This window comes from Balaenoptera ricei, chromosome 2 (genome assembly GCF_028023285.1).
Source record: "Balaenoptera ricei isolate mBalRic1 chromosome 2, mBalRic1.hap2, whole genome shotgun sequence".
Classification (NCBI taxonomy): Eukaryota; Metazoa; Chordata; class Mammalia; order Artiodactyla; family Balaenopteridae; genus Balaenoptera; species Balaenoptera ricei.
In genome coordinates this window covers 175,946,648-175,968,756 of record NC_082640.1, presented here as the reverse complement: position 1 = coordinate 175,968,756, position 22,109 = coordinate 175,946,648, and positions in this window count along the sequence as shown.

Below are 22,109 nucleotides of genomic sequence, written 5' to 3'. Positions count from 1 at the left end.
AAATCAGAAGGCAGGAGGTTGAGGAGGAGAGATCAGTTGGGGATTCCTAGTGGGTTTGAAGGCAACACCAGCGGAGAAAGGCCGAATTGACACTGACAGGGAGACAGTTAGAATTCAATGTTGAATGAATGAATAAGGAATGAATGAATGAATGAAAGAAATGGTAAATGTGATTGATATATAGGACATTTAAAGAGCAACAGTTTCCTCCCAAGGCTGTGAAAATAATATAACTAAATTTGCTTCTGAGGGCGAATTATATAATCCCCATAAAATGGATAAAATCAGAATTATTCATATACTTAAATAATATGAATAGTAGCCCTTATTGAGCGCTTACCAGACATTGTTCTTTGTGTTTTACAACTATATCCTCATTTAGTCCTCACAGTAATATAAAGTAGATAATATTATAAACCCCAATTTAAAGATGTGGAAACTGAGGCACGGAAATGTCCGAGGCTAACCCTGTAGTCTTGCTGCAGAGCCCATAGGCTAACATCCCCCAGGTTAACCTCATAGTAGCTAGAAAGGCTCTTAGGTCAGAGCAAGCCTTGGCCACATGTCCCTGAGGTGTGTACTGTTTACCTGAGACCCGCCGCCGTCACCCTTTCCAGATTAAGAGTCCTCCACACTGAGTTGGGCAGGAGGTCTGAGCTTCGGACTCCCCAGCTTGTCCAGTTAGAAACCTTCGGGTTCCCCAGTGTCCTGCGCCAGCTCTGCCAGGCACCAGGTTCACAACCCAGCTGCTTGCTGCCTGGAACCCGGGCCACAGTGCTCCCTCCCAGTCACCAGCAGAATCAGGGCTGTGGGGCAGGAGGGTGTCCCCGGACCCTTCCCTGACCCTTCCTGTGCCACACGCAGGCCTGGACTCACTCCAGAACCCTTACCTCACCGCCAACAGAACATTTCCTCAAGATGAAAACTCAGGAGCAGGTGCCAGGCTTCCTACAGGGTGATCCCATTGACAGACCCCAAATCCTGCACAACGCAGGGGTCTAGAAGTTTGGGAACGAGTTTGTGGGGAGCTCAGGTCCTCAGGCTGGTTCCACTACTTAAAACTGACCTCAGACAGATCACGGCCTTTACTCATTCCCCATAGCCTCATAGTAGCCCGAAAGACTCTTAAGTCAGAGCAAGCCTTGGCTACACGTCCAGGACACATGCTCCTGGTTGGCAGCAGAGGGCTGAAATATCAGGTGAATTCTTTTTCTGTCACGGGCACATGACTTCCAGCCCACACAATGGCCCACAGAGGTAAATACACCATATTTCATCAGTTCTAAGACATGTCATTATTTTATAAGCCACTAAGAAGGGGGAAATGCTACTAGTGAAATTTTGACGTGCAAACAATTTTAAGACTCATCCCAATTTCAGAGGTGTTAAGATGTGGGAAAATGTGCTTTTCGGAATCAATGAAATATGTTATAATCCTCATTTGAGAGGTCAGAAAACCAGGACCTTGGTGTAGGTGAACGTATTCAAGGTCACATGGTAAACGAGGACGTGGGGTTTTCAAGACCTGTTCTGACAACAAATCCTACTTGTTTCTGCTACGTGTCCCACTTCTCTGAGAGGTCATGGAAGGAAAGGAAGCGGGAGGGCCAGCCTTGCAGAGAGAGACGCACATTGGTCAGCAACGGATTGTTTATGGGATCAAACTTTGCCTCATGCCCCTTCCGGATGCTCTAATTGCAGGGAGCGCAGAGGGTCACAGGAAGACCTGTCCCTGCGCAGCAGGCAGGACGGGGAAGGGACACTGGAAGGGCAGGCAAGCTCCAGTGAGGGGAGGGAAGAGGGAGGGTGGAGACCCCCAAATCTCAACCCTCCTACTCATCACCTGGGTGGTCCCTACCCTGACCCCATTAACAGAAGAGGAAACCATTTCTGAGGCAGATCGTCAGCGAGACGGATGTTGAATAACAATGCACTTTGAAAACTGTGAAGCACTAATATTTAATTTCCTACTATTACAAGTGAAAATACACAAACCCGGGCTGCTGTGTGGTTCCATCTCAGCATGCTATCACCTTCAGAAGAAACCCCAAAACGACTGGAAAGCAATTTAAATCTTTATTTATGCTAGTCTCGTCAAAAATTCCAAAATGGGATTCAATGTCTCTCGTGCTTGTCCTATGTGTTACAAGGTGTATCTCTTACAGCATCACCCAGTAGCTGTCTTGAAACTGCATTCAGGCAGTTCAGTCTCTCTTCCTCCCTCCCCTTTCTCTCTCCCCAAGAATTCCCAAAACAAAGGACAGAGGGGGAGGGGGAGAGAGAGAGAGAAAAAGAAAGCCTAGTCCACAATGGCCTTTCTCTTTTCTCTCAGTTCCTCCCATTTCGGTATTTACCTCTTTTCTCTTGTATGCAGATCTCTGGCCCTTTGGAAATAACTCAATCTACATTTTCTTTGCCCTTAAAAATTCTGCACTTCTATCCCCCATCATCATTAGCACACCACCACCGCCCCAGGCCCAGAAGCTGCCCACATAGCAAAGGATTAGTTCTCTTGTGGGCGGAGTATGGGGAGCATGTTAATACTTTTTTCTGGCGTATAAATAACCATCAATGACCTCTTCACCTATCACATAGCAGCTGTTGGATTCATGATTGGCAGATAAATATAATGCAAAGTATAAGTTCTCCTGGCGACTAAGCTCTTATTTTATACATACAAATATTCGTCAAGATTCCCCCCAAAATTATCCCTCAGAAAAGGAAGCTGCCTTAGGTCCTTACAAAATCTAGCATGTTACAGGAAGCTCTCTTATTTAAAACATTAAAATACTGTTTTGAGAAGACACATCAGTCTGAAAAACAATCGGTGCTAATTAGGGATGCTTCTAAAGATCCTGGTAATCACCTGATAGAAACAATAAAAAAGGAGACAGACACTTAACACAGATTTATTTAGTGCGTAAGGGGAAGGGTTTTGCAATTATGTGAAATGTTGTTTTTTAAAAAAAAAGCTTTTTTACAGACCACTAAAAAGCAATGCATTTAGCAAGGCTGGGCACCTGCTGGGTCCCCACCAATCTCGGGCATCCTGGATGCCTCTCTCCCCTTCTCTTGGGCTTTCACACCCAACTTCACATTGCGCTGGGGGATGAGCTCACCCAGAGAGCCTCCGCTGAGGTCTTGCAGCCTCTACACTCCCTCTCTGTGGGGGGCAGAACAATGGCCCCGAGATGTCCACGTCCTAATCCCCAGAATCTATGAATATGGTACCTTACATGGCAAAAGGGACATTGCAGTTATGATGAAGGATCCTGAGATGGGAGATTATCCAGGTGGGCCCAAAGTCATCACAAGGGGCCTTATAAGACAGAGGCAGGAGGTCAGAGAAGATGTGACAGCAATAGCAGAGGTTGGTGTGATGCAACGTAGCTGCAGACCATGGGCCCAGCAATGCAGCAGCCTCTAGAGGCTGGAAAAGGCAAGGAAATAGATTTTCCCCCTCAAGCCTCTAGAAGGAACGCTGCTCTGCCAACACCTTGACAGTGAGACTCTGTCAGATTTCTGACTTCCAGAACACTAAGATAATAAATTTGTTAGTTTAAGAGGGAAAAAAAGACAAGGCATTTAGTACTTATAATGCAGAGGTTATGAATATGTGTCCACAGGAGGAATTGTTTCCTGTGTTTCCAATGACAGCGTCACACACAGTTTCAGAAGAGTTTGCCTCTCTACCAACATGGGCTGAGGTGGTAAACTGTCAGAGGACTCAAATGAGTAAGGACAGAGATACAGATGTCAATGAACCTCCAGCAGAGCTTGGATGAAATTGCTCCATGAAACATGACAGTGCAAAAAAGCCAATTTCTAAATTAATATATCCTTTTTATATAATGTGTGACTTTTAGATATGGAGGGTACAATAAAAATTGAATCATAAATACGTAACTATTTTATTTCTCTAGAAGTTTATATATTCAAGTTAGCCAAAAACATTGGTCTTTGTTTGCTTGGTTGTTTGGTTGGCTGGTTTTGTTTGAGCATGTTTTAAATGTTTTCATTGGGATAATGGGAAATTGCTTTATACTTAGAGTTATATGAATTGGGCATATATGGGCATAATAGGAACAGAATTAATGGGCCTAGAGTTTATGTTTTAGTCTGAAGGGAACTAAAACCTGCACTTACCTGCAATTTTAGGTTGATGGCTCCATATTTGGAGGGATGCATATTTGTTTCCTGGGCTGTGACTTGAAGAACAGTCGTTGAAACATTTGAGACACGCAACGGCCAGGTGAGCCCCTTACCATTGTCACTGGAAGCATTAGGCTGGGAATTCCTTCTCTTTGTAAGATCTACAGAAGACCTTATTGGAGGGGGAGGGAAAGGCAAATTCAACTAGCGTTGTCCTTTTTCATCAGAGATTTTTTTTTTAGATAAGAATATTGTTATTATTTAATACTTGGAAGAGTTCTAAGTTTTTGCAGATATCAGTAACCAAGGTACTTTTTTTTTTAATTTTTATTGGAGTATAGTTGATTTACAATGTTGTGTTAGTTTCAGTTGTACAGCAAAGTGAATCAGTTATACATATACATATATCCACCCTTTTTTTAGATTCTTTTCCCATATAGGCCATTACAGAGTATTGAGTAGAGTTCCCTGTGCTATACCGCAGGTTCTTATTAGTTATCTATTTTATATATAGAAGTGTGTATATGTCAATCCCAATCTTCCAATTTATCCCTCCCCACCCCTTACCCCCTGGTAACCATAAGTTTGTTTTCTACATCTGTAACTCTCTGTTTCGTAGATAAGTTCATTTGTACCCATTTTTTAGATTCCACATATAAACGATATCATATTTGTCTTTCCCTGTCTGACAGCTTCACTCAGTATGACAATCTCTAGGTCCATCCATGTCACTGCAAATGGCATTGTTTCATTCTTTATTATGGCCGAGTAATATTCCATTGTATATATGTACCACATCTTCTTTATCCATTCTTCTGTTGATGGACATTTAGGTTGCTTCCATGTCCTGGCTATTGTAAACAGAGCTGCAATGAACATTGGGGTGCATGTATCCTTTTGAATTATGGTTTTCTCTGGATAATCCCAGGAGATAGCAAATTCTAATCCAAGCTACACCCTACCTCTTTCCAATAATTCATCATCTTCCCTATCATTCAGGAACTTTTAGAAATCCAAACTGAACTTGCTTTCCCCTCTACAGGGCCTGGTTAGTGCTTCTCTTGATGACAAGAAACAAAAGGAGAAAAAAAATTTTAAGGAATTTGGTGTCATATTTTGAAATACTAAAAAAAATTAAGGAAAATCTCTGATTTAGAAACATTTCTACTCAGAATTCCCCAAAGAATCTTGATTTGAGAGAAGAGTTGACTAAAAATTATTTAGTGGTACAGTTGTGTAGTGTTTTGATTTTCAAAGGGCTTGTTGATCTATCCTGTTTGATCCCCTCAACGACCCCTCGAGGTAAGCAGGGCAAGTACTACCTCCAATTTGGAGATCAGAGAAGATTTAGGTTTAGAGAAAAATGAGAACTAACAAATATTTGTTTGGCTCTTACAATTGTTTGGTCCTATGGGGTGGGCCCTCTTTAGTTAGAACTCTTCTAGTGCAAGTTTCAGAAAAACCAGCTCAAAACAGCTTAAACAAATGAACAAACCAAAAAAGGGAATTCATTGGTTCATATAAGAAGTGCAAGGGGTGAATTCAGAGGAATTCAGCTCTCTCCTCTCCCTCCTCTTGAAACGGAGCAGGACCCTGTGGTCCTCGCCCCCCATGTCCTCTGCCTGCCTTTTGTCTGTGGGAAAACTTTAGCCAAACAATAAGTTTAATCAGAGAAGTGAGAAAATGCAGAAGCAAAGGAAAGCAGTCCAACAAGACCAAATAATAATAGTTTAGTCATTAAAGCAAAGTCGAGGACCTTAATTCCTCCTCGAGGGCTCTAGATCATATTCTGAGCCGTATCCCGTGAGCTGTCGTATAGATACTGAGATCCCCACCAGGTGGAAGAAGTTACCTACATGATGACCAGCCTGCCGCCATGACATCAGCTGCCACAATTCTGAGAACTGGCCTCAAAGAAATGGGAACAAACCGACCCTGGCACTGAGGACTAACCGTACTTAAAACAGTCAAGATGATGCTGGTCAGACCACTGCAGGACCAATTTCAAGACGACAGTCAGAGCTGACTGTGCTCTTTCCACGTGCAGCCCCCTCCCTCCGTCTATAAAAGCTCTCGCCCCCTGTTTGTCAGTGGGAGGGAGTCGGCCTTCGGACAGGCGTCCGCCCTCTGCCCAGCTCCCACACCAGGTTGCCAGCCTGTGAAATAAAGCAAACTTTCCTTTCCACCAAGCTTGCCTCTTTCTTGGCTTTAGAGCAGCAAGCAGCCAGACCCCACTTTTGGTTACACACTCTCTCTCTCTGTTCCCCTCACCCCTTCTGTTTCCAACTTTAGCTTTCTTCTGTGTTGCCTTCATTCTCAGGCAGGCTGTCCCCCAAGAAGCAGAGGTGACCACCCCAGGATTAGATGCTACCAGCTTAGCAGTCCAGTGGAAAGCAAGGTCCTTTCTCACCACTGTTTCAATAAAAGTTGGATGCTGGGCCTCTTCAGCCTGACCTGAGTCACATTCCCAACCCTGAACCAATTACTGTGGCTCTGCCTTGTGTCAATTGCTCCCAGAGGCGTGGTCATTCCCCTTCCAGTGAAATGACAGGAGACCCAGGAGAGTATGAGTCTCTCAAAGGCAACCTGGCGTTGTTATTAGCAGAAGGGGTGGGGGGGAATGGTTGCTGGGTAGACAAAAACTACAGAAGTCTATTCCATTCACCATTTTCATTATTCAGTTGGGAAAAGTGAAGTACAGAGGCATTGTCCTGGGTCTTATAGCCAGATCTCAGACCACAGGGCCCATGGCCTCTTTGCACATTGGTGGAGACAAATCCATTGACATGCCTTAAAAGTGGTTGAACTGATACCTGAACTTGGGCCATCTGCTGTTTGGCTCTAAACTCATGCTCGTTGCCAGAAATACGAGCTTATATCATCCTACTATGCCTCACATTGTTAGCTCACCTCCCACCACCATCCCAATAAAGCAACCTATCAGTTAAAGAGAACATACTCTCAGGTCCAGAGTAAGTCAACCATCAAGCCTGTTCATGCTCTTCCTTTAGACCTGCTGGGAGGCAATGGGAAAGCCAGCCAGGCCCCAGCCTCCATTTCTTCCTGAGGTTGGCCCTGCTCCACCCTTGCTCCCCAGCCAGTAGGAGGAGCTCAGTAGTGTTCCCCACTTCCTTCTTTCTCTCCACCACTCTGCTCTTGGGTGTCTATCCAATCAATACAGTTCTGATCTATCTAAGAGACAGCCATGCCTGTGCTCTTAAACATATAACTATTTAATGCCAGGGATGGCACCTTATTTCTTCTCTCCCCAGAATGACTAGTCCAGCACTCTGAAGGTAGTCAGCTTTCCATAAATGATTCTGACTTGCACTAACCCCACTTTGGTGGTATCTTGAGGGTTAACATTCAGTAGATTAAGAGATGGCATAATGATAGGTATTACTCATTTCTCTAAATTTTCTGATCACAGATTTTTCCAGAAGCCACAGATTGCTCCAGAGTGGATGGGAACAATTCCATAAGCATTACATTGGGTATGAATTGGTCTTAGGGTTATTTTTCTAATCAAAGCATCTTTCAGTTGCTTTACAGTGCATTTTTTAGAAAACAATTTCTCCAAATCATGTCTTTTCTTAGCCTAGTTCCTCACAGTAAAAAAGCCCCTCTTTTACGTTTCTCTTTCCATTCTTTGAGATACTCATTTTTTTCTATAGATAGATATAAATGAATTAAATATATTTCATTTTCCTCAAATTTTAATGTGTCTTCTTTAGATTCTATCCCCTAGTTCAGGCTGAGAATAGGGAGTTAGAATATCCAGAGCATTAAAAATTTATCACTTCCATCGTAATTTATAGGACTTCTTTTATTTCTAAGGAATATCTCATTTGCTTAGGTGATTTTGCATTAGAAAGGGGAATTAATATTTTCTGAAGCTCTGTATGAGTTTTCAAAAATCTGTTGGATGGTGAGTTTTTAATAACTCCAACTAATTACCCTTTTTAAGATTAGATGTTAGGTAGAAGCCTTTAGGTTTCCCACCATTGAAAACTACTAATAAAACCAATTTATTATGAACAAAATGTGGTTTCAATATGAAGATACCTCCAGGGGACAGCCATTTGTACAAGAAAGATTTTCTGCAATTCAGGTTTGAGGAGATCTATAGTAAATCCTTCCAACAAAGGAATGTTGGTTGGAAGTACTAAAATTACGTGAGCAGTTTTCCCCTTTGCTGAGAGCAGTGGGATGAATTAATGTGATATTTGTTCTCTACCTACTGGCTTGTAATGGTAATGAGGATGGGGAGGGCCTTGTGGAGGATGAGAGCTGTGGGGACCCCAGAAAGTCTTCATTTGCCAGGTCTTACTTTTATTACCTATTCCCCACAGTGCCCTGGATCTAAAAAATAGAATGTCGTGCCCTAAGCAGCGCAATATGTTTGACTTGGGTGATAGAATCATAATGTAGGCAGGGTCTTATAAATTATGCAGACTAATCCCACCCCAGGTCCATTTTATGGATAAATAAAGTGAGGATCACAGAGGACCAGAGACTTGGCTAGGGTCCCCTAGAAAGTGGCAGTACCCAGCTTTCCAAGCCTCCAATCAGCGTTCTTCCTACACTGAGACTCTCATTTGTTCTCACTCATCGTGCTTATCATCCGTTTTGGGTGGCCAAGCTGAGGACAAGACCCAAATTTTTTGAACATGTCACCTGAAACCACATTTAATATCAGAACTTGTCCAGACTTTAGCATATATTGGAAATGAGATGGACACAGATGGACAGGGGTCCATTCGCTGCAAGAGTAGAAATGGGAGGGCAGTGAAGCCAAGGGCATTGATGCTCCAGGAGAAGTGCTTCCATGCAGCCTCCCTACCTTCATGCTCTTTCCTCCTCCCCTCTTTCCCCAGTACCTGCCCTACTCCCTCTCTGCAGCTCCTCTGTACACTGGCACTGAGGCTCGCTGAAGAAAGGGGAGGTGGGAATTTTCATGTGACATCCATACACTGTCCTTTTAGACGGAGTACTCACTGAGGCAAAAGAATTAGTAAAACTCATGAACCAAAACCTGGGAAATTTTTCATCTTCAATGCAGACCTAGGTTAAAATCTTCCCTCAGCCATTTGCATATATGGTTTTACAAAAATGTAGTCATACCTTATATATTACTCTGCAACTTATTTTTTCTCATTTTAATTAATGTGAACATCTTTCCAGGTCAGTATGTAATATCAATCTGTCAATCAAAATTATTTTTTTTAAATGGGTGCTAAATATTCCACACTGTGGAATAATCAATTCAACACCATAATCATCTCAACCTCTCCCTTTACATGGGTGTTCAGTGATAGGTTTGCTATGCAAAAAAATGCAGTAATAAAGTGCTCAGGCCAGTGCCTGCGGTAAAGGCACACCAAATGTCAGGCTCCCTGTCTTCCTTAGCTATTGGTGCCTTCACAACCAGAAATGGAATTAAAACGGGAGTCAAAGGTAACAACTCCAAAGACTCACTAATCATTTTGTACATCTCTGCTTCCTGAGTTCGTTTTTCTTACTTTTTGAATTTGCACTTGACACCAGTCCTTTTCCTACTTTATTTCAAAGGAGGACATCGCAAAATGTTAAATCTGTTTGGAGCAACTCTATCAGCAGCAGAAAAATGCTCCAAAGGTGGGACAGGGGAAGCAGCAGCATGCTGTGGAAACTTTTTTTTTTTTTAACATCTTTATTAGTATGGAGGTTCCTTAAAAAACTAAAAAATGGAAACATTTAAAACAAGGAAAACATCACGTGATTCTGGATTAAACATCAGCTTTAAGCTGACCACTATTTCTATTTTGAAATAGTGGTGAGGAAAGCAAGTTGAAGACCTGGGAATAAACAGATCCTGAAGTTTCAACCCAATGGACAGAGAAACATGGAGGCTTCCTTCTCTGAAAGATAGGAAATACACTTGTCGTTTTATATCTTCACATTCTTTCAATCCATACAACTGTTTCCTTCCTCTTTCCTCAATATCTATTTGTTGCCACATTGGGATAGGCCTACAATTGTAGTCAATCTTTTGAAGTCTTTAATCTATCATAAGAGTGTAGACTTTGGAATACTCAGAAAATCTGGATTCATATCCTGGCTACAGTTGTTATTTACTAGTGATTGACACCTGGGAAATTCTTAGTGTGAGTCTTCACTTCCTCATCTGTAAAGTGGGGACAACTTGTTAAATCTGGCTGCTATGAGGGTCAAATAAAAGTAATGCAGAGCAAGTGTGTGACACATAGTAAGTGTTCAATAATAGTCCTCTTCATTCTGGATCAATGGAAACACAGATCCTTTCTCTCCCTGGTGTATTAGTGTATAGCATACTATAGTTACAGCTTATATTTCTGTTGTCCTTCATCAATTTCCATAGGATTGCCAAAAGATATTAATCCTTTCTGAGCAATTGGAAGAAAAATATGCTTATAGTGACCTCATTTTTCAGGAAACCAAAGTCATGGAATGAAGAATTCACCCAAGACTAAAGCACTGCTGCTTCCAGGAGTGGCTGCTGGAGGCTGATGTCTGTGGGTAAGTTTTGTACAGTTGCTCATGTGCTCTGCCTTTTCCCACTGTGAAACATGGTTTTGTTTTGTTTTGTTAATTTACTTATTTTATTTTTGGCTGCATTGGGTCTTTGTTGCTGTGCGCAGGCTTTCTCTAGTTGCGGTAAGCAGGGGCTCCTCTTGGTTGCGGTGCGGGCTTCTCATTGCAGTGGCTTCTCTTGTTGTGGAGCACGGGCTCTAGGCACACGGGCTTCAGTAGTTGTGGCACCCAGGCTCAGTGGTTGTGGCTCACAGGCTCTAGAGCACAGGCTCAGTAGTTGTGGGGCATGAGCTCAGTAGTTGTGGCTCTTGGGCTCTAGAGCGCAGGCTCAGTAGTTGTGGCGCACGGGCTTAGTTGCTCCGTGGCATGTGGGTCTTCCCGGACCAGGGCTCGAACTCGTGTCCCCTGCATTGACAGGCAGATTCTTAACCACTGCGCCACCAGGGAAGCCTGTGAAACATATTTTTAATAATTACTAGCAATAAGGTAATGAAGAGAGTGACAGTTCTAACAAATCTTAAAAAAAATTTTTCTGGCTCCCCCAGGACGGTCAGGGTCAAACGTGATGTCATAAGTTTTGAGAGCGAAACCTTGGGAGGGGGAAAGGCAGCAAGAGAAGGAAAGATAGATAATTCACATAGAAGATGCTGGCACTGGAAGCAAATCCTTGGAACAGTTACGTTTGGGGGTTGGTGGTGGGTATACCACTGACGCTCTCATCATTTCGTTGTTGAATGTTGAAGACGTTACTTTTCTTCTCCAAAGAAAAGGCGTTGACTGCACGTTGAGTACATAAAGCCAGGTCACTATTGGGAAACTGAAGAACACAGCAACTTACCTGATAGTCAGTTGACTTGGATGCTGTTAGTAAGATCCTTAGCTCATTTCTTTGTAAGGTATCCTCTTTCCCCAAAAATGAGCCCTATTGCATACTCCAACACATATTCTCAGTTTCTATTTGTGGTGGCTTCCAGGCTATTCAACAAGCTGGTTACTCTCCTCTGGACCTAATTCAGATATTCATGTCCATAAGGAGTGGTACTTAGGCTGTTTGCAATTATGAGCTAGTACTAATATCATCACCATGATGCATGACTTTATGAATAAATCTGTATGCATTTCAGATTATAGAGAAAAATTGGAAACCATCCAAAAACTGGGAAGAGCTAAGTAAATAATGATACAGCCATATGATGGAATATTTGCGGCCATTAAAAGATGTTTATAAACCTGGGAAATTCTTCTCTAAAGACAAGTGCAAAATTGTATACGTATTACATAAACATCTTATTGAAAGAGATGGAAATAGGCCAAAATGATAAAAGTACTACATTTAGGATAGGGCTTTTTCCTGTTTCTTTACGCTTTTCTGCACCCTCCGAATTTCCTATCATGTGCATTTATTAAATATTAGAAGGGAAAGTAAAAAAAAAGGGGGGGGAGGGAGAAAAATGTTTTCGGAACTAAGTGGGGTCTTACCAGTAGAATGAAGTAGCAAGCCCATCACAATCTTTATTTTAAACAGTGTCTTAGTAATTACAAAGTCCATGTGTCTGTTAGTGATACGGCCCTAAGTCATTACCTTTTTTACAGCTATCTTTATACTCAGCTTATAGTCCACTGAAATGCCTTTTTTTTTTGGCCGCGCTGTGCAGCATGCAGGATTTTAGTTCCCCAACCAGGGATCGAACCCGTGCCTCCTGCATTGGGAGCGCAGAGTCTTAACAACTGGACTGCCAGGGAAGTCCCTGAAATGCTTCTTTATAAACCTTGAATCCTAGGCTAGGGTTTTCTCTCCATTATATATTTGTGCCATTGGTTTAGAAAGACAGGTGAAATTTCATTTTCTCAGATTTCACCCATTGTCCAAACTTGTCAGGATCCCTTTAGGTACCAATGTTATCTTATCATACAAGAGCTATTTCTTCCAGTGGCAGGTCATTTGCAAATTGTCTTAACCTACCACCAGTATCCTGAACCAGAAAATTTATAAAAATGGCATGTAAGGTAAGATGAGGACAGAGCCTGCTAATTCAGACTAGCACATGTCCATCAATGAGCAGCTTTTAGAAATGGTTATAGAAGGGTTAGAAACCCACTTGACTAAATCTCACCCAACCCCCATCTCTCCCTCTTATCCATAAAGATTTTAAGGGAAAGTGTTAAGTGGCTTTTTGGAATCAATATATAAGCATTCCTGGATAAATATATCCCAAGATTCTCATGCAGCTTGTCAGTTTTCTCATTTTGACCAAGGGAAGTCTGTTTCCTGTAATTCTATGGGGAATAACATCACCAGTAAAGATTAGAAAAGATTCAGTATCTTTAGATTAATGCATTATCACCTTGATCAAATCAGAAAGTCTGCTGCATTTAAATTGTCTTAGAAAATGTCTAAAGATAAAAACGTCTTTGATCTACATTAGGTCATGTGGTATAAATTCCACTGTTATTCAGAGTAAACTGTGAGTAATACATTAGAGGTTACTTTGAAGGATCCTTGTCTAGAAGCTAAAAGGATAAATATTAGAGCACTTTTTGTAGATCAAGTGGTAAAAGCACCCGATTCACTATTGATCAGCTATGTGACTTTGAATAAGCCACTTAGACACCCCAGAGCCAGTTTCTTTTTCTGTAAAAATGAGGTGATACGTAGCCTTTAGGGTTGTAATAAAGATTGAATGAGGTGATGGATGAGAAAGTGGCACTAAATAATTATTAACATGTATTGAGGTGCTTACCATGTGCCAGACACACCACATGCTTTGCATGGTTCATATTATTTAATCCTCATGCAACCCTAGGCAATGGTACCATTACCATCCCCATGTATTTGAAGTGCTAAGATTTAAAGTAACTGGCCCAATCCACACAAAGTAGTACTCAAAACTAAAGAACTCTAATGATATACCAAAACAAGTACATACTGTAATGTCTATTATGTGTCAGAATTGGGAGACTAATAACAGACTATAAACTTAAGTTTCCACATCTGTAAAATGGGGTAATAACAGTGTCCATCCTGCCCACGATCATTATGATTAAATGAGACAATGCATGTAAAGTACTTGGCACAGTATTTGGTACATAGAAAATACTCAGTGTCAGCTACTACGATAGGGGCTCAGTTATTTTTTAGTAAAAAAAGCACTTGCGCAATTATTCCCATTAGGTGAACCACATCTCTAAAATGGAAATAATTATGGCCATAGACTCCATTTTCCCATTGGTAGGATTAAGTTCTGGTAATTATTATACAGGTTCCACATTTGTTACATAACTGGACTCCATCCTAAGCTTACCGAAGAATCATTTGTCCAGGGGCATATTATTCCTCCCACTCCAAATTGTTAAGATTGAAGAATAACTGACTGTTTAATAAAAGAACACCTCAGCACTCAGTATAGTGAACTTGGTCATGACACTCCTAAAGCTTAAGAGTTAAGGGGGTGGATGATCCAAATGATGAAATGACAGGCAAAGTTTTTTTGCAAGGACAGTTATAAAATAGTATTAACACAGATCTTAAGAGCTTTAACTGCTAATGTGTTTTGCTTAGACAGCATTTTGGATTGTGATCGCCATGTGTGGTATCCTCTTGCCAGACCCGCTACTCCCCTGAGACGGGGTTTCCACCTCCTTCCTTTTCGTACTCTCCTCCACTAACCCCACTCCACAGTGATCATTACTTTGGCTTAACTCTAGAGTAGGAAATAATGAGGAAAATATTATAGCAAAATAACCAAGACAAATACCCAAAGACTATAAAGTCCCATTCAAAGTAGAAACCCTCGGAATCTGTGCTTATTTCACCATTGCTGGACCATCATGTAAATTGGAACAGAACATCTGTTGAGGCCAAATGTGCCTTCTTTAAAATACCTGCTATGGGGTTCAATTGGCAGGTGCTGCCATGGAGCGAGGAGTAGAAGGAAACTCTGTTCTTGCGGCAGCTGTGTGCAGGGGGCTTCAAGCAAAGCAGCCAGCCCCATGGTCAAAAATTGATTAATTACAGGGGAGTGAACAAATAAGTGACTATATTGAAGATTATGGGAGCCCCTGTTTTTACTATAGGGTAAAGGAGGTACAAATACAAAGAGAGGGAAGGCTAGAATAAACCTTGTGGAGTAGAGGTGGAACTGGAGATCAGTGTGAACTTGTGGTTTTTAACATAGAGAGAAGGATGATGAGGAAACAAGCATAGATGTAGGTATTTCCTAATTGTATGCTGAGGATCTGGTAGCAATGATAGCACCGTGGCAATGAGCACAAGTGAGCACCCAAATCTTGGTTCTAAATGACATTCTCCACTAAAGTGAACCAGGACTCTGGAGAAATGGCTGATCCCAGGACTGGGGTAGTGAAAATGCAAGATGGAGCCTGGAACATCTGGTGGTGACTGAAAGTTAGGAAGTGCTCAAAGAACCATGGGGACGTGCAGCCATTATGGAAATCAGTATGGAAATCCTCGAAAAATTAAAAATGGAATTACCATGTGACCCAGCAGCCTCATTGGATATGTATCCAAAAGACTTGAAAGCAGGATCTCAAGGAGATATTTGCACACCCATGTTCACTGCAGCATGATTCACAAGAGCCAAGTGGTGGAAACAACCCAAATGTCAATCAACAAATGAATGGATAAAGAACACGTGGTACAGCCAGACGGTGGAATATTATGTGGCCTTTAAAAGGAAGGAAATCCTGTCACATGCTACAACATGGATGAACCTTGAGGACAGTATGCTGAGTCAAATAAGCCACTCACAAAAGGACACCTACTGTACTGTTCCACTCATTAAGTATCTAAAGCAATCAGAACCATAGAAACAGAAAGTAGGAAGGTGATTACCAAGGGCTGGGGGAAGGCACGTGAGGACATTAGTGCTCAGCGGGTACAGAGTTTCAGTGTTGCAAGATAAAAAAGTTCAAGATCTGTTGCACAACAACGTGAATATACGTAACACTACTGAACTTGTACACTTAAAAAAGTTTCAGATGGTAAATTTAATGTTATGTTTTCTACCACAATTAAAACAAACAAAAAAAGAACCTGAGACCATGTCAAAAGAGCACAGAAGCCAGCTTAAAAGTGCTCCCACTAGCCAAATCTAGGAAAACTGTAGCATCAAAATGAATCACGATAGTTTGTAGATTATAAAACAGAATCCATGTTCCACACTGATATAAATAATGAACAAACAAATAGGGGAGAAGAGAATGTGCTTACACTAGAATGTCAAATAAATGTAGAAGCCACAGTGTAATCAGAAAATCACCTTTTGGCAATTTTACCTGATTTCTTCAGATAAGAATCATCAGTAGATGCTAAAACTAGAGGATAAATATTTATAAAGAACAGGATATTGACATAGTCTCAAAGTAGCTCCCCACAAAATATTTATTAACTTGGCAGTGGAGAAACCTTGGAAACATAACCATGAAAAATTAACATCACCAGTAATGGGGAAAATTGACACTATGTGCTTCCTGATATAATGCAGAGAAGAACAAAGCATCATTTACTTCTCTAGTATTCCTGTCAAAAACCCATAACCTGAATCTAATCATGAGGAAACATCAGACAAACTCAAAGGAAGGACCATTTACAAAGTAACTGATCGGCACTCTTCAAAAATGTCAAGGTCATAAAAAAATAAAAATAAATTTTAAAAAAGGAAAAACTGAGGAAGTCTTCCAGATTGAGGAAGACTGAAGGGAAAACATAACTAAGCACATGCATCATCCTGGACTGGATCCTAGACCAAAAAGGAAAGGATTATTTTAAGGACATTTTGGACTAACTGGTAACATGTGAACGGGGTTTGTGGATTAAATGGTAGAATTTTATCAACATTGGTTTCCTGACTTTGATGGAAGTAGTGTAGTTATGCAGGAGAGTCCTTGTTTTTAAAAAATACACACTGTAGTGTTTATGGCTAATGGGACGTCATAACTGCTACTTAGTATCAAACCGTTCAAAAAATAATATGAATATATAGATAGAATGATAAATAAATACGGCAAAATGTTAACAGGGGAACCTAGGGGAATGATATATAGGATCTTCTAAACTATTCTTGTAACTTTTCTGTCAGTTTAAAATTATTTCAAAATAAGAAGTTAAAAAATAACACACACACAAGTGGTCTTTTAGCTATTACGAATTTATTACACTGGTTTTTATACTAGAAAAATCTCTGCTTAATGGTTTCCTTATCTCAGGTAAAACTATTCAAAAGAATATTTGAAACAAATGTGAAGGAAGTTTTTTTTATTGGGCAATAATGTAGATACAAGATTCTGCTTAATAGTTAAAAATGCACAATGTTCTGAATCTTTCTCATTAAACATAACTTTTCTTCCTACAATAGTCTGGCTCCTTGAAAAAAATTACATATGGGAGATATTGAAAAACCTTGAGAATCTGAATCCTATACATTTAGGTAATTTGTTTTTCTTATAACTGACAGAAGATTTCCATAATCTCATTAGAGATATACATCCTTTGATACTTGAGTATGAAATTTAACCTGAACAATGACCTACTGATGATGTTGGGAATGACAGCATCTTTATGATTTCTGGTATATTCCACTGCTTTTATTTTCATTATAGTTTGGTATTTAATAGATAACTTTTTAATATAAAAAATCTCCTATGATAGCAAATGTCTGTCCATAAAAGAAGAGCTTTTAAATATTGGGGGGGGGGGTCATTTAGAGTCAAATGGTAATGGCATATGTTGGGCCAAGACCACAATGTGTTTCTAAGATAAATTACATTTCTCATAAGCTCGGTAAATGAATCTGAAGAGAAATGAGAGCTCCAAAAATATTTAAAACAAGGACAGCAGGCAGCACCCTTAGAATAAAAACAGCTTCCCATAGAGACTTGTTTGAAGGACTTCACTAGTTTTGAATGTACAATTAGTGGTGCCTTCAAAAAAAAAAAAAATTGTGTCAAGAAGAAAAAGGAAATACACACAATAAATTGGATATTGAACATTAAAATAACTTCAGAAAGCGATGTAGTACGTCCTTATGAATCCTTAGTGTATTCTCTGCTTGAAATTATCACTCCGTATCAAATGTTTGAGTAGGATCCATGGAATCCGTTAACAATTTCACAAAAGAAGCACCTACACTTTCGGTTCTCTTCAACTACAATGAGGAGAGATTTAAAACTCTCCAAACTCCTATTTTGCTCCTCAAAATCACATTTTGACTTCAAGAACTAAAATGAAATGTGCTTGAGTAGTGAAGGAAAAAGCACCAAAAAAATAGAGCTGTGTGGGAATGGGGCGGAGGCGGGGAGGAGGGGGGACCAAAAGGAGAGAGAAGTAAAGATACCCTCACTTCCAGCGAAGTCCTGGGTTTTTATAGTGACAATTTTGGGTATTTTCTCATAAACACAATTCACATGGTTAGAGTGAGAGAAAAGCAAAAGAAGAAGGAAAAAAACCTTTTCTTGATCCCCGCCCAGGTAGGCAGATCTGAAGATTCCTTCTCTAGTTTGCACTGTGTCGTCACTTAGCCATCCACTTAGCCAGCCACTCTGTAGTTATGAAATGGCTGAATAAAGAAGGGGTTAGGGGTGGCAGAGAACAACCACCACACAAACAAACAAGCAAACAATCAACCTCTCAATCACTGAATTACTAACCACTATTTACACCCTTTGACTTAAGTGGTAATGAGTTCATCAATATTTAAAGAACAATAACCGTGTGATAAAACTCTAGAATCTTAAAACCAAAGAAAAGTACAGAAGGTGACATCTATCCTTTCTCTCCCCGCCCTCCCCACCTTCACTGGCCATCACACAGAATGGAAGCAGTCTCTCTCTCAGCAGGCTATTGTCCTAAGTAACAGCGGCCAGATGCTGTTCTTAGAGCAGATAAACTGAACATACTCCCCCTAAGCAAAGTGAATGTAACTAAGGAAGCGAAGCAGCACAGCAGTGCAGGGAAAAAAGTAGTTGAAATTTACAGCTTAAAATCTCAGAATGTTATGCCTGAGAGGAACTGCAGAACTCATGTAGTTCAACATCCTTATTTTAGTATTGAATCAATGGATTCTATAAGGATTCTAGATTCATTCATTTACTATAAAATGAACAGACTCTATGAAGGCTAGGTTCCAATTCCAACTCTGTCTCTGACCAGCTATCTGACTCAAGCAAACCCCTTACCTCCCATAGGCCCATTCATTCAATACTAAAATAAGCGTGTTGAACTAGATGAATTCTATAGTCCCTCTCAGCCATAACATTCTAAGATTTTAAGTTCTAAATTTCAAGTACTTTTTTTTTTTCCTATTAAAAGTGAGTGGCCTTTTTACAGAAATTGATAAACTGATTCTAAAATTCATGTGAAAATGCTAGGGAACCAGAACAGCCTAAACAATCTTGAAAGAGAAAAAAGTTGGAGGATGTACACTTGCCAATTTCAAAATTTAATACATAGTTACAGTATTCAAAACAATACTGGCATAAGGATAGATGTATACATCCGTGAGATAGAACTGAGAATCCAAGAACAAAGTCATATATTCATGGGCAACTGATTTTCAACAAAGGTGGCAAGAAAATTTGATGAGGAAATAGTCTTTTCAACAAACGATGCTGGGGCTACTGGATATCTAAATGCAAAAGAATGAAATCAGACCCCTACCTCATATCATACATAAAAGTTAACTCAAAATGGATCAAAGACTGAAATGTAAGAACTATATTAAACCATAAAGCTCTTAGGGAAAAAAATAGGTATAAATCTTTGTGACACTGGATGAAGCAATGGGTTTCTAAGGTATGACACCAATAGCACAAGGGACCAAAGAATAAAACAGATAAGTTAGACTTCATCAAAATTAAAAACTTTTGTGTTTCAAAGGACACTATCAAGATAGTGAAAAAACAAACAGAATGGGAAAAATTACTTGCAAATCATATATATGATAAGGATTTAGTATCCAGAGTGTATAAAAAACTCTTTAACTCAACAATAAAAAGATAAATGACCCAATTTAAAAATAGGCAAAGGATCTGAACAGACATTTGTCCGAAGAAGATATACAAACAGCCAATGAGTACAGAAAAGAAGCTCAAAATCATCAGTCATTAGAGAAATGCAAATCAAAACCACAATGAGATACCTCTTCATACACACTAAAATGGCTAAAATAAAAAAGATGGTGAGTAACCAGTGTTGCCGAGGATACAGGAATGTAAAATGGTGCAGTCACTTTGGAAAACAGTCTGGCAATTTCCCAAAAGGTTACACAGAGTTACCATATGATCCAGCAATTCTACTCTTAACGTATATGCCTCCCCAAATTGAAAACATATGCCCATACAAAAAACCTGTACACAAATGTTCATAACAGCATTATTCATAATAGCCAAAAAGTGGAAACAAACCAAATGTCTCTCAACTGATGAGTGGATAAACAAAATGCGGTATATCCATGTGGAATATTATTCAGCCACAGAAAGAATACTGATACATGCTACAGCATCGATGAATCTTAAAAGTTATGCTAAGTGAAAGAAGTCAGACACAAAAGGCCACATACTGTATGATTCCATTTTTATGAACTGTCCAGAATAGGTAAATTCATAGAGACAGAAGATAGATTAATGCTTGCCTGGGGCTGAGGAGAAGCGAGAATGGGGAGTGACTGCTAACGGGTATGGAGTTTCTTTTCGGGGCGATGAAGTGTTCTGGAATTAGATGGTGGTAATGGTTGCACAACTCTGTAAATATACTAAAAAAAAGCCAATAAATGTAACTTTAAAAGAGGAGTGAATTTTAAAAGTATGTGAATCGTATCTCAAATTTTTTTAAAAAGGCAAAGGCCCTCCTTAGAAAATTGATTTTCTCACTTCTGTTTCAGGCCACCTACTGGTTCATGAAAATATAGAAAGTTTGCAATGATACTTGACATTTATAATCCCACTGCCACAAATATTACAACAAAATTTCTTTTTAACCAAATTATAGATATCAGCTGATGGTCCATTGTATTTATTTTGCCTCTGAACAATGACGATCTGAAAGTGCCTCTGAGTTCATGATTTATCTCAAGAGTCCTTTTTAAAATTTATATTTTTCTTAAGTAACTGAGACTAAATAAATGCCTTCATTTTAGAAATTTTAGTAATACTGTCATCTATAAACAGGTAAAAATATTGCTCCTGCATTGACATTAGTTAGCACAGCCATCTTCAAGCAGTACTTTAAAATTTAATTCCTGTTCATAGGACAATAAAAACGCTAGGCAAGAGACAATTTTTCAATATCACTATTGCAATGTAATATGTATAACCAGATGCTTTAAGCCATGAAACAAATGCAGACTTTCTTTTCCCTGGAATATAAATAGGATTCTAGGGCTTACTCCATTCAGTAGTAAGAGTTTAAGTGATTTTTTTTCCAAAGCTCTGCAAAGAAAACATACTCTTTATCTTCATCGTCTGTAACTTGTTTTGTGTGTCTGGTTTTCAGTACCAGAAGGCTGTAAACTTTGCATTAGCAATTTAACTCACAATAAAAGCTTTCTAAGCACTTGAAATAGAGTGAAATATTAATTCTTGTCTGATATCACTGGGTTGTACTATACATAGGTCCATATAAGTTAAACAAGAAATCTGACCCTTCTATAAATGCTTAAGTGTAAAGAGGAGGGTTTAAATAAGAAATAAACATCAAGGTCTGTCATGATTAAGCTACATTCTAAAAAAGCACCAACAGATTACAATAGGGTGACATGACTTTCATTTTTAAGTTCCATGAGAACTGCATATACTGTTTTTACTCTTAAACACAAGTGGTTTATACTGTATCAGGGCTGCTAGCCCCAAGAAAGACATGAACATAGAATGGATGGCCTTATCCAACTTCAGTATTATTTCTGTAGTAATGTGTATAAAATCCAACCACTGCTTGGGCAACCTTAGGAGAAAGCAAGCCTAAGAGATGAAGACCTTTACACCTTTTAATTATACTGTTACCTTATAAAAATGTGAGGTTCAACATTTGTTTCCCTAAAAGCAGAGCACAAAACAGTCTCCAGTACAGTAACCTAACTGATAGTTAAGATGTGTTTAAAATGTATGCAGGACCTTTAAGACTAGAACACGTGAAGGAGTTTTTCTGAATTGTGTATATTCAAATGATGGTGTTATAATTCAAGCTGAACAACTACGAAATCTTGATAAAACAGGAAATGGGAGAAATAAAAACTGGTTTCTGAACCAAATGTGTACCATCTCACAGTAGAGTGAATCACTGGGAAACGTAGGCATGGAGTAGATAAGCTCCCTGTGAAGAAAACTGCATACAGGAATTCAAAAGAGTTACAGCACACACTCTTTGTTTTTTTGTTTTTTAAATACATAGGCTC